Raw genomic sequence first — 16,438 nt, forward strand, 5'->3', positions numbered from 1 at the left:
CCCAAGGAATGATCGACCTGCATATTCCCTGCACCCCAAGCCTGGCTGCCTAAGAACTGCAAGAGGATGGTCAGTTGAGAGGGAAACACACTGGAAAGGCAGTACCCTGAGGCAAAGAGCAGCAGCCACAGCAGCTAGAACAATAAGGCTCACACCCCTGAGGCTTTTCTGCACAGACATGCCATATCTCTCCAGGCAACCAGAGGAAGCTGGCATCTTCTCCAGTGGCAGCCACTGGCTGAATGGTTTTGGGATGGTCTCCCAACAGTGCAAATTCAGTATGGGGTGGAATCAACAGAAAAACTCTGGTAACCAGAATAACCAGAGTAGATCAAGTCCCCCAGGGAAGGATGGGGGAGATGCAATTAAAGAACCCATCCATAAACAGATGGCTGAGATGACAGAAATCATGTTCAGAATCTGGATAGCAAATAAGATTAATAGAATGGAGGAAAGGAGGGATTTAAAATTTCAAACTATTCAAAATCTGTCTCAAGAATTCAATGATTTCAAAGATAAAATGATGAAAGATTTTGATACGCTGAGGCAAGAGGTTGTAGCTCTCAAAGATCTGAAAATACCATAGAATCCCTCGGTAACTGAATGAAGTAGGTAGAAGAAAGAAACTCTGACATTGAAAACAAAGCTTCTGAACATGCCCAAGCACTCAGGGATGAAGAGAAATGGAGAATAAAAATGGATCACTCATTCAGAGAGCTCTGGGATAATTCAAAGAAAACTACTATTTGTCTTATAGGAATCCCTGAAGGTGATGAACGTGCTTCACAGAGCACAAAGGCTCTTCCTCATGAAATTATGAAAGAGAACTTTCCAGACATGCCAAGAGATTCTGAAATTCAGATAGCAGACAGCTTCAGAACCCCAGCACAACTCAACCCAAGCTAGACATCCCATAGGCACATCATAATTAACTTCACTAAAGTTAATATGAAAGAGAAAATTCTGAAAGCAGCTAGATGTAAGAAAACCATAACCTACAAGGGGAAGACTATTAGAATGACTGCAGATCTCTCTGCTGAAACCCTTCAGGCTAGAAGAGGTTGGTCATTGACATTTAATCTCCTAAAACAAAATAACCTTCAGCCCAGGATCCTGTATCCAGCTAAACTGAGTTTCATTTATGATGGACAAATTAAATACTTTAATGACATTCATATGTTGAAGAAATTTGCTATAACTAAACCAGCCCTCCAGGATATTCTCAGACCTATCCTCCATAATGACCACTGCAATCCTCCACCACAAAAGTAAACTCACACAGAAATTTTGATTAAATTCCAAATTCCACAGTGGTGAAAGGATTAAAAATGTCCACTGGACTTTCAAAAAAACTGAATACCCAAAATTATAACAGGCTTATCAATATTCTCAATCAATATGAATGGCTTAAATTGCCCTCTAAAGAGGCACAGGCTGGCAAACTGGATACAAAAACTCAGGCCAGATATCTGCTGCGAAAACTGGATACAAAAACTCAGGCCAGATATCTGCTGCATACATGAATCCCATCCTACTTAAAAGATAAATCTAGACTCAGGGTGAAGGGATGTTCATCTATATTCCAGGAAAATGAAAAGCAGAAAAAAGCAGGTGTTGCAATTTTATTTGCAGATACAATAGGCTTTTTTTTTTTAAATCATAGCTGTGTACATTAATGCAATCATAGAGTACAGTGTGGTGTTTTCATATACATTTTGAAATTCTCTCATCAAACTGGTTAACATAGCCTTCATGTCGTTTTCTTAGTTATTGAGTTAAGACATTAGTACTCTGCTTTTAGAAAGATTCACTTGTACCCTTGTAGGATAAACCATAGACGTGACCCCACCAATCACCCTCCCTTTCCACATCCACCACCCTCCCCTCCCCTATCCCATTCCCCTTCCCATATTCTAAGACTATAATTAGGTTATAACATTCCTATAAAAGCTATAAATTAGTTTCATAGTAGGGCTGAGTACATTGGATACTTTTTCTTCCATTCTTGATATACTTTGCTAAGAAGAACATTTTCTAGTTCCATCCATGTAAACATGAAGGAGGCAAAGTCTCCATCTTTATTTAGGGCTGTATAATATTCCATGGTGTACATATACCACAATTTATTGATCCATTCGTGGGTCAATGGGCACTTGGGCTTCTTCCATCACCTAGCAATTATGAATTGGGCTGGAATAAACATTCTGATACAAATATCTTTGTTGTAATGCAATTTTTGGTCTTCTGGATATATACCTAATAGAGGACTTGCAGGATCAAATGGCAGGCCTATTTTTAGTTCTCTAAGTGTTCTCCAGATGTCTCTCTCCAAAAGGAACGAATTAATTTGCATTCCCAACAGCAGTGTAGGAGTGTTCCCTTTTCTCCACCAGAACAATCCCTTATCATTTTTTTGATATTAATTTTTTTAATTTTATTTTTAAGTATTATGGGTACATTCCTATGTTCATTGCAGCACTATTCACAATAGCCAAGGTATGGAATCAATGTAAGTGTTTATCAGTGGATGATTGGATAAAGAAAATGTGGTATAGGGCGGCACCTGCGACTCAAAGGAGTAGGGTGCTGGCCCCATAAGCTGGAGGTGGTGGGTTCAAACCCAGCCCCAGTCAAAAACCACACAAAAAAAGAGAAAATATGGTATATATACACAATGAAACAGTATTCAGATTTAGAAAAGAATGAAATCCTGTCATTTGTAGCAACATGTATGAACCTGGAAAACATTTTGTTGAGTAAAATAAACCAGGCATTAGAAAGGCAGATACCATACTATCATATGGTAAAACTAAAGAAGTTGATTTCACAGAAGAGAGAACAGAATAGTAATCATCAGAGGCTGGGGAGGGGCTGGAGAGAGGTCAATAGGGAGAAACTGGTCAACAGGTTTAAAGTCACAATTATACAGGAGGAATTAAGTTCTGGTGTTGTATGATTTAATAACAAAAAAATAAAAAAATAAACTGTATCGGAATGTATTACAACAACAACAACAACAAAAAAAAAAAAGAGATAACTAGTGGATTTTGGTGCCAGACAATGTTCTGGGAACACAGTAACAGCGAAGTCCCTGATCTCACAAATCTATTATTTCAATGAAAAGGGGAGAAAATGGAAATAAATGACATGGAGAAAAATTAAGAATGCAAAGCATATAAAAATGCCAGGATGTGGAGAATGAAATGTATTGAAACTGTCAGGGGATGATCTAATGAAAAGATTACAAATGAGCTAAATTCTAAAATTGTGGAAACAAGATACTATATGCAGATTGCTACAGAAGGATTTAAAAAAAAAACCAACAAATTTACCCTGAGGAACATTGAGCCTATCTGGAATATTAGGAAGAGCAAAGAAGTAGAAGGACAGGAGCCAGCTGAGAGAGACAGCAATAGAGGATGAGGTTAGAGAGGCCACATCAGGGGTCATATTGTGTGAGTTACTGTGCAGACTCTGAATGCAATGGAAAGCCATCTTGTGTAATAGACAATAATAATGGTTTAATGCCAAACTGCCGCTCATTTACATAGGCATAATGTCCATTTAGTGCACTTAAATTCAGGAGTTATAAAATATTACTTGCAGCATAAAATTTGCAAGTTATTAAATAGCGCTGTATGTTCAGTTGCTATCACAGACATCTAAATATCAGTAGTTAAAACAAATGTTTATTTCTCCCTTACATAAAAGTCTAGACATAGGCTAACCAGGCCTGGTGAGATAGATGAATCCAACTTCCTTCTACCTCCTCTGCCATCTTTAGTACATCGCTTTTATCAACACGGCTCGGAATGAGTCATGAGCAAATCACTGCTCCAGTGACTGGAAGGAGAAAAGGGAAAGGGAAGGTTACGCCTTTTCTGTAAGGCTATTGGGGGGCAACCAGGCCTTTGTACACATCATTTTTCCTATTTCCACTGAAGATTATTTCAGCTACACATGACGGAAAGGGAGGCTGGAATGTGTAGTGTTAATTGCAGGTGGCCATGTGCCAAGTTAAAATTAGGGGTTCAGTTACTAGAGAAGAAAAGGATAATGGGTATTTGAGAATAATTAGTGTTGTCTGGGTTAAGCAGGTTCAAAGAAGAATTTTATCTTAAAATACATTAAATATTTTAGTATATTAAAAACAGTGTGCTATCAAGGAACTAATACCTGACACAGGAACAAAGGATGTTGGTTCTATTCTAGATCTGTTAAGAACTAGCTGTGCCACCTTGAATCAGCCACTTAACTTCTCTTATATTCAGTATGTCATCTTTAGTATTGGACTGAAAATACTCAGTGGCATCTAAGCAAGAGATTCTGCCTAAAACTTCAGAAAAGTCAATTTTATCAAAAACATAGTAATTCCAAAATGGTGACACGTACACCATGATACAAAAATTCCACCACAGAACTATCTGGACTCCAGCCCAAGGCACACTAGATGTGTGTCTCTTAAAAGCCAGTGTCAACTGTCTTTATCTTTGAAAGTTAAAAAAAATTCAAGGTGAAAATAATTTGTTCTGCCTCTGTCCAGATGGAACTCTGTGATTGTCTGACCAGTAGGGCACAATGACCTGGCTGAATTCACCATAGGATCATCAGCTGACATTCTGAGGTTGCACTGATAAGCCAGCCAGATAACCTTCCAGCAGGGAGACAAGAAATGAACAGTTTGTCTTTGGACAGCCAGTGAATCTAGCTGCCACAGTATTCACTCATGAAAAGCTATTGGTTGCAATGTGCCAGAGAGCTCAAAGAAGTGCTTTATTCAGGATGACAAACCACAGCAGATGCTGAGGTTGGGGCACTTGTTGGATCTTGTCAAGGATTTTGTTTCCTTCACTAAACACATTTCCTCATTGTCCATTTGTGATTCCAATATCTTGCCACCAGTTTTCCAGTGCTAGGAGAATATTGATTCACAGGGCCAAAACCAGGCATGCCAAAAGTCAGGCCCTTTCTCCTCTCTTTATGAGACCAGTGAATTCTCTTCTGTAAACAGACAAAGCAAAATTGTCAGTCTTCATGTTAGGGCTAGAAATAGAGTTCCCAGGAAAGTCAATCAATTAGTCTGGAAACACAGTATCTAGGAAAAAAACAAAAAGAAAGTGTCTACTAATGTTGTAACCTAACTCATTTTTAAGAAGAAAAAAGGGGGAGAGGGAGTTCACAAAATAAACAGAAAAACAAAAATATACAAAAACATCCCTCCACTTGAGTAGTAACAACTGTAAGCTACGTGAAACAATTACGGTGATTTGATGCTGTACCTTTTGATTACAGTTTCAATGATTTCTTCAACATGAGTGAGAAACAAGATCAAAATAAACGTTTAACACACATGCTGTTGTACAAAAATCAAATATTCTATGAGAGCTAGTGATGTCACTTAATGGGTTAATTTGATACTCTGTTTAAAAAGTAAAAATCAGTTATGATGACAGAGCACAAAAAAATAAATAAATAAATTCTCATACCTGCAATAGCACTAACAACCTCCAAAGTTAATTTGACAGAATGAGTTTTTGTGGATATTTTTAATAATTGAGGTGCTGAATATACAAAGTTCAATTTATTCATTCTGGTCTATTTCACACAATGGGGAGTGAGCCACGGGAATAAAATTCGGATGCTTTCAATCTCAGCCTGTCTTTTCTTAATATATTTTTTTTCTAAAGTCAGGCGTTGGTAATATGGTGTGGGGAAAAAAAAAGAAGATAAAATGTCAGTGCACAGCAAAACCTTTCAGGGCCTAAAATTGTTCCTCCTTTTCATAGCCACCTTTGTTATGAATGCTTTTGTAAAATTGAAGATAGTTACTCCTTCTTTAAAAATAAATCTTCAAAAACTACTTTTGGTATCTGAACCACAAAAGTAGTTGTATTTAGTAAAAAGATCATGTATTTTAGAGTCATAAAACCAGGATTTGTATCATGGCTCCATCATTTCCTCAATGATTCAGTGATTCAATGAATATATACATATATTAAGTATGCACATTAATGTGAGGTTACAAAATTTTAGGTCATATTGTTTTCACTTCCAAGGTATAGTCAAAGTTGTTGTTCACTTCACCCAGGGGACATGCGGAACAACCTCACATTGTGGATGTCAGGTGAGACTCCACCAATCACCCTCCCTCCTCCCCCTTCCCTTCCCCTCCTTTCTCCTCCCCCTTGTTAGACTATATTTGTGTTTAATCATTCTTGTGGGCATGTACTTGTTTGTATATTGGTTTCATATCAGTATTGAAAACATTGGATACATTTTTTTTTCCATTCTTGAGATACTTTACTAAGAAGAATGTGTTCAACTCCATCCACGTAACCACAAAAGATGTAAAGTCTCCATCTTTTCTTATGGCTGAACAGTACTCCATAGTACACATATGCCACAGATTGCTAATACATTCATGGGTTGATGGACATTTGGGTTGCTTCTACAACTTAGTAATTGTGAACTGAGCTGAAAAAAAACATTCTGATGCAAATGTTTTTGTGGTAACATAATTTTTGTTCTTCTGAGTAGATACCTAGTAATGGAATTGTGGGATCAAATGGAAAGTCAACTTTTAATTCTTTAAGAATTCTCCATATTTCTTTCCATAAAGGTTATATTAGTTTGCAATCCTACCAGTAGTGTAGAAGTGTGCTCTTCTCTCCACATACACGCCAGCATCTGCAGATTTAGACTTTGTGATGTAGGCTAAGCTCACTGGAATTAAGTGATATCTCAGATTGCTTTTGATCCAAATATTAATTTTTTTTCAACAAAAGCATGAGATCTAACATAAAAGACTCTATGGAACACTGGGTCAAGAGCATGGACTCTGGTGCTAGATTGCTTGAGTTTGAATCCTGGCTTTTTTGAATTTGTATCTCTGTGTGCCTTGGTTTCTTAGTTTATAATATTGAGATAATAATAGTATATTCTACATGGGGTTGTTATGGGTAAATGGAGTTTATTTATTTGTCCTGGGGAGAGAAGGACCTAGGTGATCATCAGCCAGGGAGGAAGCTGCATGGATTACCAGACTTCAGCCCACACATCTGAGCTATGAAGAGCAGATGACACTCAAGCCTTCCTAGTCATGGTCCAGCACAATGCAGAGCAGAGCTTAGCCCCAGAGGAAAAGGGCTTGAGCATAACACCAAAAGCAGAGGTCATCCAGATGATGAGGCAGCATCTCCCAGGGACTAACAATACCCAAAGGAGCAGCTTGAGTCTGAATTGCCCAGAAGCGTGTCCTTTTCCCATCACAGCCCACACAAGCTGGGCCTCAGGTGACAATACATGTGTGCATACCTGTCATGATGACAAGCAGAAAGAAAAGGCAATTCCATAGCAAGCAGTAGTATAGGAATATAGACATCTAGTTTCCTCCTCTCCCTCTCACCCCAATATAACAAGCACAATACTGGGAAGGAATCTGGTGAATCAATTACTCTCTCTCCCCCTTTAAGTGCTCACCGCTAGTTGAGAAGACAAACATGGAAACAGAGAAATGTTGTACAGTTAGCTGGAGGACTTCACAGTGAGTTATTATTTGTGTTGGGTCTTGAAGGGTGAGTATTCTCCAGGCAGGCAAGGGAAAGAAGGGACCTTAAAGGTAATATCTGAGGCAAATGTCAGAGAAAATTCTCTGAGGCATAAAATGAATGATACGTTCCAAGAAAAGAATATTTATTTATAATTATGGGCATCAGGGGAGGGAAAAGTGAGGAAGACATGAAGGAGAGACAAGAAAGAGGCACTCCAGGATAGGAGGTAGAAGGAGATCCATGCGAGGCTTTGAAGAGCCTTTGTACCAAGAGGAAGAGTAAAAATTTATTCTGTAGGAAATTAGAAGCTAACAAGTATTTAACAAGGCAGAGTGGCCTGGTGAGAATAATGCCTATACCTCTCCAGAGAAGAGAGACTGCAAGGAAAGGAGGTTCAGTAAAACAGGCCACCACAACTGTGTCTACAGCGGTGTTAGTTTCCAAAAAAATGAATCACAACCAAAAAGAATGGAGACTTTTGAAGCTCATGAGCCATATACTCCCTTCCTTATTTTTAATAATAAGTAAATAAACCAGTTGGTGGAGAATGACTTTAAGGAGGATATTGAATATAAGAAATATTAAGAAGGAAATAAACACCCTTGCAGGGTTTCAAGGGAGTATAGACACATATAGGTACATTTTACTAGAACAGAAGCCCTGCAAGCATTAGTGAACCAACACAAACCATCGATTTCATTGTTGTCTGCTCTGTGAAAACCTGTGGTTTTGCATACATACATAGGGACCTAAATGGAACTTGTGGCTGCACAAATACCTAAAAAATTTCTGATGCTGATAGAGTATTGCTAGAAGTTCAACTCCATATTGGCCCCACTTTTGCTCTCTCTTTGACCCTTTCTTTTTTTCCAACTAGGGAAAGAGAAAAATAAAGCAAATAAGCCTCAATTTTTGCAAAGCATATTTAAGATAAGGTCTGCCAAGTTCAAAACTAAAAATGCAGCAGCTGTTTTCACAAAACATGCATGACCAATAATCCTGCATGATTAAAAATCCTGCATGACTGGTAGTATGCCTCAGCTCTGACCTCATAATCCCTGACAAGGATGTTGATTTCAACATCTGTCAGCTAACCCCAGAAGGAAGGAGGTTTCTTCTCACCATAGGAGAGAGGGTCTCCCCAAAGAAGGATTAAATGTGCACACTTAATAATGGGGTGCTTTGAAGGAGGAGATCTATGCATCCAATCAGGAAATCTACATGGGATTGCAAAAGTCACGCTTTTGCAGTGTAGACGGACTAAACACAACGCATATGCTGAATAGTTGGAGAAGCATCTGACTTCTCTTGCAGAAGAGAACTCCTGGGATCCAGCCATGATGTCTGCAACTAGAAAACATTGCTTCTTGGGGCGGTGCCGGTGGCTCAGTGGGCAGGGCACTGACCCCATATACCGAGGGTGGTGGATTCAAACCTGGCCCTGGCCAGCTAAAACAGCAGTGGGAACTGCAACAAAAAATAGCCAGGCATTGTGAAGGGTGCATATAGTCCCAGCTACTCGGGAGGCTGAGGCAAGAGACTCGCTTAAGCCCAAGAGTTGGAGGTTGCTGTGAGCTTTGATGCCACAGCACCCTATCCAGATTGACAGAGTGAGACTCTGTCTCAAAAAAACCCAAAATATATATAGTTTCTTGAGAAGCACAGAATGTGCCTTCGTGGTGCTGGTCACGAGAAGTATCCTTGTCTCTGTCATGGCAACAGTGGAAGGGGACAGGAGCAGACACTGAGAAAGTGTCTAAGGCAGCACCACCTCCCACATCAGCCTGGCAGCTGTGTTGGAAGCAGCCCAACAGGGGCAATGGCCACTGCCTGCCAAGGGGGAAGCTGGCAGATGGAGAAAATTACCTAAGGCTCAAAATATAAAGGAATTCCATGCTGATAACTGCAGTTAGCAGCACCAAAGAACATAGCAGTGACGTAGAAAACAAAAACTTGAGGGAGTTAGAAGGCAATTAAATACCCTTTTACCTTCATCATTCAACTTCAGATAGCAAGAGAAGAAAGTCAGACATGTAGATAAAATTTTCACACTAATGATAAAGCTTACTACAGAATATGGCTCAAAACCTGCAGTTAAAATAGGCTTGTTTAGACTTCATCCTGAATTAGACATTGGCACAGTTGGACAACAGCAAGCTTCATCCATTGGTGGAAAGAATATTCAGACTGTATGTCCTATTGGAAAATAAGATCCAAAAAGTAAGGAGCTGAGCTGGACATATTAAGAATTGAATGTTCCTGGTAAGATAACGCACTCTCCCACCCATCCACAGGTAGGAGTATACAGAAAGATAGAAGCACTTCAGCCCACCATAATTTTTTTCTCTAGGAGTATGAAGTAGGCATTCTTTCCCCTTCAAAGAAGCACATGGAGCAGGGAGGTGGGAATACTATTACATTAACCATAATAATAATGATAACTAAGGAAACTGGAGAGCCACATGTAGAAGACTGAAAGGGGATCTGCATCTCTTCCCACTTGCAAAAATTAACTCACAATGGAAAGCATATTTAAATCTAATTCATGAAACTATAAGAATTCTAGAAGAAAATGTTGGAAAAACTCTTATAGAAATGGGCTGAGGCAAAGAATTTATGAAGAAGACCCTAAAAGCAATCACAAAAACAACAAAAATAAACAAATGGGACCTGATCAAATTAAAAAAGTTTTGCACAGTCAAGGAAACAATCAATAGAGCAAATACATAATCTACAGAAAGGGGGGAAATATTTGCATGCTTTACATCCAATAAAGGGCTGACAGAATCTACAAAGAACTCAAGCATATCAACAAGAAAAAATCAAACTCCATTATAAAGTCGGTAAAAGACATGAACAGAAGCTTTTCAAAAGGAGAAAAGCTAATGGCTGATAAACATATGAAAAAATACCCAAAGCCTGTACTCATCAGGAAAATGCGATTCACAATGACAGTGAGACATCTCCTAACTCCAGTGAGAACAGCTCAAAATCACAGGGGATATCCCCTAACTCCAGTGAGAATGGCTTTTATCAAAAAGATGCCAAACGGCAGATGCTAGCATGAACCCACAGAGAAAGGAACACTCACACATTGTGGGCAGGACTATGGCTAGTGCAACCTCTACGGAAAATAGTATGGGATACCTCAGAGAACTACAAGTAGACCTACCATTTATTTGATCCAGCAATCCCACTATTAGGTATTTTAAAAAGTCATGTTATTGAAAAGACATTTGCATGTGGATGTTTACTGCAGCTCAATTTATAATCACAAAGATGTGGAATCAGCCCAAATCTACATCAATACATGAGTGATTAATAAAATGTGGTATATGTAAACCATGGATGCTGCTCAGCCTTAAGAAAATTGGCAAACTAATACCTTTTATACAACCTAGATAGAACTGGAGGCCATTCTCCTAAATGAAGTATTGCAAAAATAAAAAAATAAACACCACATGTACTCACTATTCAAGTGGAACAACAGTCAACACTTATGTGCTCAAATGGGAGTAAAAAATCAACAGAAATAAAACAGGTGGGAGGAGGGGATGGGTAAATTCACACTTAGTGGGTACAGTGCACACTATCTGGGTGCACTCATAACGTTGACTCAGACTGTACAAAAGCAACTCATGTAACCAAAATGTCTATATTACCGTAACATTCTGAAATTAAAATAGTAATGATAACAGCAGTCATTACTTATTAAATGTTTATTGTATGCCATTATTGTGCTTTGTGTACACCATGTTATTTAACACTTATTACGATTTAATAAGTAGGTATTGTTTTTACAGATGAGTACACAGAATCTGGGGACTAGGTGTCTTGCCCCAAATCATAATTACTAATAGCCGAAGTCTATAGTTTATCTTTGAAACCCCTTCTCTAATGCTCAGTCAGGAAAGGAAAAAGACTACAAAAGTGAAGTAAGTTCAAGTCCCATGTATTTCTGGGGGGCAGGAGAATGGACAAAAGGCCCTGGGTTAGTTGTAACCTACTTCCCCGAGAGAGTAAGTTTCTTGTTAGACAAATTCTTCAGTGCAAACATATATTTTTTCACAGAAGCTCAGTGTTACATTAGTACATCATGCATATAGAATACATAATTCATATTCTAAGAAAATACAGAGAAAGCGCTTGTAGATATTAATTTGAGTTGTGGCCAACTTCCAGAAGCCTTGAACCATATTATCCTTTCACCTTTATCTGTATCCTTTAAATACAGGATGGTAACCCTGTGTTGATGGTGAAAGATGGTTTACACAGGTATATTCAGAGTATAATCAGATTATTTAACTTAAGGCTCTTATAATTCTCACCATTTGGTGATTTTAAAAAGAGCAAAAAACAGATAAAATGCTTATATTCCCATACATTTGAGTGGTTAAATCAGAAGCAGAAAATTTTAGGATATTTTCATTTCTGTGAATAGGTTCCCATATTAAATGGCCTTCCTATGCTTTTTGGAAACCCAACTTTTTTCACATCTGGGTCATAATATAATACATGTCATATTTTACTAAAAAAACAAGCTGTTTAGATTTGCATCACCTTTTCGGTTTTGGTAGATGAGAACAAAACAATATAAAAATAGCATCTTGAGGGAAGATTAAGTTTGTGACAAAGGTATCAGTCATTCACTCCGGTCTTTGGAGCCCCCAGTTACCATCCTTGCTATCTCAGCTCTTTCCATCCTCCTGTTCTTACCCTTGCCCAGGTACACAGAGTTTCTGCTTGGCCAGATTCCTTCTTTCACGAAGAAAAATTATTTGATCTCTACATGGAAGTATTTGTGTTTTAAGATTAGTCTAAAGCATTACTGCAAAAGTAAAAGAAGGCAATCAATGTGTGGAATTCCAAACACAAATATAGGTGATTCAGGGGGATGAAAGTCTTACATTTTCCCCTAAAATTACACCATCTAAATAACATCACTAGCCCTACCTCTGAAGTTAAGGCTGATTCCAAGGATATGGAATGAAAGGCTATGAAAAAGGAATTAAGGTTTAAAAGTTCTGGAATAAACTGAATAATAGAGTCCAGTGGTTCTGGGAAGTCCCCTTTGTTGTCACAATAACCTTTATGCACAAAGAATTATAAAGTTTCATTTTCTTGTTGTCTTTGTAAGCCATGCATGGTACATATACCTAAGCTAAATAACATTCTAAGTTTAATGAAACATCCGGCCAACATTTTTTAAGATACTTCTATGTGTCTGACCATGTGCTAGGCACACAGGATACAAAGATACTCATGTAAAGAGCTCAGTATTTAAGTAGGAAGCCAGACAAACAAATAACTAAAAGGCAACGTAACGAGTGCCTTTACAGAACTTCCACAGAGTTGTGAGAGCTCAGAGATGAGAGTAACGGAGTCACCTGGAAAAAGTCACCCAAGTCTTCTTATAAAAGGTGACCTTTTAACTGGATCCTAAGTGAGTGCAGCTTTTGATCACAGGAAGAAGACAGAGAGCATGAGCTGCAGAGTTGAAAGTACTCTACAAGGAGGGGAAGAATCAGATGGGTACACGAAATAGTCTCTGTTTATTTTTACATCTTCTATTAGGTTCTAAGGGGAAAAAGGTAACTATTTCAAAATTCAAAGAACATTCATGCATTGCCCCTCGATTAAGCTACAGTATGCACTAATAGACTGTACTGAAATACGCAATCTTTTTACTGAGAAAACATATCAGCAAAAATACAACTTGAAGTCTGTAAGTATCCAGATTTACAAAAAACAAAATTTTGAAATTGTAGTTTTATTATTTTTTTTTAATCTATCTGAATTCAGCCGTCGATTCATTTGACATTATGGAGTACCCATCAGCTGCCAGGTGCTTTTCAAGGCACTGGGGATTTATATGAGAATAAAAGTAATCTGAATTCACAGAGCTTACATTCCTAACAGAGATGGAAAATAAACAAGAAACAAATACCTGTGGCTAAGTGTGGCTAACTTGGAGTGTCTTGCAAACAACTCAAGCAAAAGTAGAAAAGCCAGATGAAATACAAAGAAAATAATGAACCTTTTAATTTTAGGCATTAGTGACTGGCTGAAGCTATTAGAATCTGAGGGGCCAATTTCATAGAGACTCTGGAACCGTAACAGGGAAAGAGCAGGCTTTCTGCTTGCCATTTTTTTTCTTCTCAGGGCAATTCTTAGAATATCACTAAATGCTAAGAACCAAGTCAGAGGGTTACACATTCCTGTTGTGTACAGAAGTCACCTGGTCCCCTGGATATCAGGGTCTGGAAAATAGGCTCTAGAAAATTGTGCAATGATACTCTGATTTCTATTAGCGTCCCTTGTCCTCTAGTTCTGTTCCAGGAGTCTCATGGTTTTTATAAAGCAGTGAAGACAACAACAGAGGTTTGAGCAATCTCTTGGGACAATGAAATATGAAGCTATCAATATATCCACAAAGTAAGAATCCCAGACTCTAGAGCAGCAGTCCTCAACCTGTGGGTCATGACCAATGTAAATACATCCTGCATGCCAGATATTTACATTACAATTTGTAACAGTAGCAGAATAATACCTAACTGGACATAAGATAATAGATTTTAAACTATTTCAATAAGTATATTCAGTTTAAACTGGGTAAATATGCCAAATAAAAGTTGGACATTTTTCAAATTAAATAAAAAAGTAACACCCAAGTAGATCTTGTCAATGAGATCCATTTTAACTCTAAAAAATTAGAAACTCATAAAATAAAGACATCCACATCATAGAATAAAGACATCCACAAGTAATGTTGGTGACTTCAACTCTCTCTCAGTATAGATAAAAGTAGAAAGAACATAAACAAGGAAATAGCTTTAATAGCAATATCCACCAAATGGATGTATTATACGCATTTAGAGCATTCCACATCACAGTAGGTTACACATTTTTTTTCAGCTGTTTATGGAACTTTCACCAAACTAGATGTTAATTTAGATGAAGCAATATAACGAATAGAATTAATACAAAATATGTTCTTAGATTAAATGGAATTCAAACTAGAAACCAATAACAGAAAAATACATGAAAAATCCTCAAATATTTGGAAATAAACACCCTTCTAAATAGCTTATAGTTCAGAGGGAATGCCACAGGGAAATTAGAGCATTTTAATTAAATGAAAATGAAAATTCAAATATCAAAAATTGGGGGATGCATCTAAAGTAGTGTTTCAAGGTAAATTAATGGCTTTTAATGCTTTTCTTAGAGAGGAAGCAAATTTTAAATCAATGATTTGAGATTTATTTTTAAGAAATGAGGGGGAAATAAAACAGAAAATTAAACCCAAACAAGTATGATGGAGGGAATAATAACAATTAGAGCAGAAATCAAATAAATTGAAAATAGAAATATAGAGAAAATCAATCTAAGCAAAGCTATTTATTTTCAAATATTTTTGATGAATGGATTTTCTAACACTTTACGTAAATCTCAGTTTTTGTGTGATAGATATCTTAAACCTTGGTTCTGAGGAACTTCATTTAATATCTCATAAGTCCGACAATAATGAGTTCTCTCAGTTTTTGTTTTTCTGAAAGAGTCTTTGTTTCTACTTTAATTTTGGAAAATAATTTCTTTGACTATAGGATCTTGGTTGACAGCTTTCTTTTCCCCCAGCACTTTAAAAGTGTCATTCCCTTCTAGATTTCATAGTTCATGATAAGTTTACTCTAATTCTTATTTTTGTTTTCTGGAATGTAATGTGTACTTTTTATGTGGCTTCCTTCAAGATTTTCTCTTTGTCTTAGGATAACATCAGTTTAATTATTATGTCTCTAGGTTTGTTTGGGAGTATATTTTGTTGATGAGCTTTTTGGATCTGTGTTTTTTTAATTTGTTATTAATAATTTTGAAAAATATTTAGTTATTATCTCTTTAAATTTTCTTCTGCTCAGTCTCTCTCTCTTCTCTTTCAATGATGCCAATTGCATTTATATCAAACACATCACTATTGGCCCCAAGGTCTTGGATGGACTGTTATATTGTGTGTTTTATTCTTGTCAATATGGAAGATTTATCTTGGCTTATCTCTGAGTTTACTGTTTCTTTTCTTTACTGTATTGATTCCACTGGTTAGTTCACCAAAGGCATTCTTCTCTTCTATAACTTTTTCATTTCTTACATTTCCATTTAAGTCTTTCTCATAGTTTCTATTTCCCACAAATAGATTGTGTCCCCAAAATTTTATGTGTTCCAGATTTATATGTTGGTGATATTGGGAGAGGGAGCTTCTGGGAGGTGATTAGGACTAGATAATATCATCGTGGTGGAACTGCATGATGGGACTGGTGGAGTTGTAAGAAGAGACAGAGAGACTTGACATGCACACTCTTGGCTTCTCATCATGTGATACCTTCTGCCATTTTATGATATACCTTCCCACATTTTGGTCCCATGCTTGTGGACTTCCTATCCTTGAGGACTGTGAACCAAATAAAGTTTTTTCTTTATAAATTGCCTAGTCTGTAGTGTTCTGTTATAAAAGCATAAAACAGACTATGACATCATCTCTCAGCTGAAATTCTCTACCTATTCACTCATGTTGTCCATCTTTTCCTCCACAGTCTTTCTCAGATTATTCAAATTTGTTTGAAAATCCCTTTCTGATAGTACAACATAGAGATCATATTTGATCAAGATATTTGAATCTGATTCTTTTGATAGTTTTGTCTCTTGACAGTGTTTCCTTGTTTGTTTTTTAGTGTTGCTTCTTTGCGTGTCCTGCATTTTAGTTGAAAGCTGGATGTCTTTTCTAGAACATAGAAACAATTGTAAATCAAATTTTTGCCTTAAAACAGGTATGCATTTTCTCTTTCTATTCTCAGGGTTTGTGTCAATTTAGTCAAGAGTTGAGCTGAGTTTCTTTTTGT

Source organism: Otolemur garnettii, unplaced genomic scaffold (genome assembly GCF_000181295.1).
Source record: "Otolemur garnettii isolate 467f Iridium unplaced genomic scaffold, OtoGar3 scaffold00131, whole genome shotgun sequence".
NCBI lineage: Eukaryota > Metazoa > Chordata > Mammalia > Primates > Galagidae > Otolemur > Otolemur garnettii.